This window comes from Neomonachus schauinslandi, chromosome 6 (assembly GCF_002201575.2).
Source record: "Neomonachus schauinslandi chromosome 6, ASM220157v2, whole genome shotgun sequence".
NCBI lineage: Eukaryota > Metazoa > Chordata > Mammalia > Carnivora > Phocidae > Neomonachus > Neomonachus schauinslandi.
The window spans coordinates 42,639,036-42,642,670 of record NC_058408.1 but is presented as its reverse complement, the minus strand read 5'-3'; positions in this window follow the sequence as shown (position 1 = coordinate 42,642,670).

The following is a 3,635-nucleotide window of genomic DNA, read 5'->3' as shown; positions in this document are numbered from 1 at the left end:
TTCACCCCAATATTTATAGCAGCAGTGTCCACAATAGCCAAACTATGGAAAGAACCCAGATGTCCATCAACAGATGAGTGGATAAAGAAGATATGGAATATATATATATAATGGAATATTACTCTGCCACCAAAAAGAATGAAATCTTGCCATTTGCAATAATGGGGATGGGACTAGAGGGTATTATGCTAAATGATATAAGTCAATCAGAGAAAGATAATTAACATACGTTTTCTCTCATTTGTGGAATTTAAGAAACAAAACAGAGGAATATGGAGGAAGGGAAGGAAAAATAAAACAAGATGTAATCAGAGAAGGAGACAAACCATAAGAGACTCTTAATCACAGGAAACAAACTAAGGGTTCCTGGGGGGAGGGTGGGGGATGGGGTAACTGGGTGATGGACATTAAGGAGGGTACATGATATAATGAGCACTGGGTGTTATAAACAACTGATGAATCACTGAATGCTACCTCTGAACCTAATAAAAAAAAATAAGTGTGAAAAAAAATAAAATAAAATGAAAAAAAAAAGAAAATGAAGGCAGAAATGGAGGTGATGTTTCTACAAGCCAAGGAGTACTGGACACTGCAAGTGAACCACCGGAGACCAGGGAAGAGGCACAGAACAGACTCCTCCTCACAGCCTCAGAAGGAACAACCCTGCTGACACCTAGAACTCAGATTCTTCACCTGCAGAACTGTGAGAGAACAAATTTCTGTTGAAACCACTTAGTTTGTGGTACTTTGTTACATCACCTCTAGCAAATTACTACAGTCTCCTTCAGCAGGGGCCATAAATTTGATTGTGAACCCACTTCTCCTGGGGTTACTTTTTCCTTTTGGAGTTTCATTTGCTTCTGCTGGACACCCCATGAGTTTCACTAGGCTGGTGCTAACTATATTTTACATTAATTTCATGGCTTGAGATTCTTGTACCCCCCATATTTGAATAATGTGAATTCAGAGAGGCTTCAGATTCTCACTTGGGCCTTGTTTTATTTTCTACCCTGGGCTCTTAGAGAACAGCTTCCTTACTTCCTGAGCTGGTGGGAAGAGTTGGTTTAGTCTTTTTTACACGGACAGGACCATTTCCAAATCTAGTCTTTATGTAGAAATTTGTGTTTTAGTTTTCCCAATGTCTGAGCCCAAGCCCATAACTCCTGTCCCCCTATTGGCATGAAAACCTCAGCTAATAGGGCCTCTATCTGGGACTGGTCAAACCCTGCCTGCCACAGAATCAACTCACAATCTTGCCATCTATGTCGGCGCTACAGTTTTATCACCTGGGGATTGGGAGTTTGTTCTTTAGATCTTGGATAAAAAAAAAAATAATCTTGTTCTGCTACATCTTATTTATTTTATCCCCCATGTCTTTTCCTGTGGAGGTGGGAGGGGGGTTAGATCAGTCTGTTATGTTGCCAAAAACATAAGTCCTTACAGTAGTTACTAAAGAGAAGCTCATCTTTTAAAGGGAGCAAAAGTGTTTGAGTTGTGGCAGTTCACACATCTAGGTGCGTGCTTTGCTTTCTTCTGAGGGCGTGGTGTTGCTGGTCCAGCCAAGCCACTGTGTACATGGGGCTGGGACAGAGTGTTCCACAGTCTAGAAAGAGCCTCCTCTGGGGGCTGAGGTTGCCCCGATAGGAGGGCCCCTAATGTAACTAACTCTCTTTCCTCCCACATCCATTCCTGTCAGGAGCTTTACAATACTCATGAGAAATCAGAGAACATTGCTGGATGGCAACATTGCTGGAATGCAAATGAAAAGGGTTTTGAGTTCTCCTTTCATTGGGAGGATAGTCATAAGGGAGCCAATTACAGAAAATCCTAACTACTTAAGTCAGGGTTACAGCCATCAGAAATATCCCACTAAACCCATAATCTGCGTTAATGATCATAACTAAGGGGACCTACCCACTCTCATTAACATTATCTCCATCATGAGCTTAAGAGACTCAAGCCCACAACGAGCCCTGGAGGGGAGGAGTAGAGCGTCTATTACTTTAAGGCCTTCTGAGAACCGAAGTCCCCGGAAGTGTTCTTAGCAATTCCATCTGCATCTACTAGATTTGGCACTGTGATGCTTCAGCCAGCAAGTTAGCCAGCCGAAGATGCTGATCAGCTTTCAGAATAACCCTAAAAACTACGAAGTACTCCACGCAGTATGGAAGCTCTCATTTCTCACGATGGGGAATTCAAGCAAGTTTCCTCTCTCGGAGGCACATCCAGGGCCCAGACTTGATTTTTATGTGTGGCAACACAAGGCTATTCTGATATACCTTCGGCTGGCTAACTAGCTGGCTGAAGCATCACAGTGCCAAATCTAGTAGATGCAGATGGGATTGCTAAGAAGAAGAGCATCAAAATGACTCATTTCCTTTGAATAGCCATAAGAACGGATGGTTTGGTTATATGAACACCAGACATGAGAAGATCTAGCCCTTTTCCCTGGTCTCCTAACTATCAGATATAAAAAAATTATACATAAACCGTTTCACACCCTATGGACAGAAGTAATGTCACTCACTTCTGAAATGAAAATACAACTGGCTCCAGCCCCAATCTACCAGATTGTCAGGAAATGGATCCTTCATCATCTACCACTACCTATCCCCCTCCTTCTCCAAGAACCCCATGACTAATGCAGTCCCATAAGTCTGTCAAACAGCCTTTCTGTTCTGATAGAGGAGAGACATGATACGGTATTCTTGCTGTTGATGCAGCAACAATGTCCCTGCTCCTCCAGCTCAGGAGGGGCACTGAATCTCTATGTTTCTGGTGATTTAGCTTCAGTAAGGTAGTGGCTGCCACAGTCCAGTCCCTGCTCAAGCCAGCAGAGGCCTTTGAAGGAGGGCCACTCTGAGCAACACAGTCACTCGGTATGGCCTCAGACACCAGTGCTTGTTACCTGGGCCCCAGGACCTTGTCTCTTCCATTCAAGCCTGTCGAGCCCCTGGTGTCCCCTCCAAGGCCCTACTCAGAAGAAGTGATTGCATTTACTCCCAGTCCCTGGGATTTCCTCCAGGACCAGGCTGCTCCTCGTTTTCAACTTCCTGAAGCCCAAGGGTCCGTTCAGACTCTTCTGCTTCAAGAGTCTGAGCACCACTAGGAAGGGTCTGCATTTTCAGGACAAAAAGAGAGCCGTCCACCCTCCCAAGGAGGAGGATCCAAACTTTAGGAACACAAAGGCCTATTTGCCACCCTGTCAGCGTAGGCAGGACAGTATCTTTTATTCCTTCTGGATGAGTTTCTACCTCATTTCCCAGGACAGAAAGGGGAACTTTTACTGCAGCAGGGACACACACAACATACAAGTGAAAAGTCCCACCAGGTCTTCCTGATGCACAGAAACAGAAAACTCAAGGTGAGTTTTTAACGGCTTACTCTTTCGTAGCAGAAAAGGATGTGCCATGACTTTGAGATCTGACCCACTGGTGTTCTGCACTTAATAATGTTTGTGCAAATGAATTACTTTTTAGTGACAATAAAACCTAAGTTTGTCTGCCATCCAATTGCCCAGGAAATTGGAATAAAAATAGGTTTTCTTTTTATTCAATTTTTAAAAACTATTTTTGCATGATTATTGCTAAAATATATTAAAACATATCTGCTACCTTTGATAAGGTATGATGAAT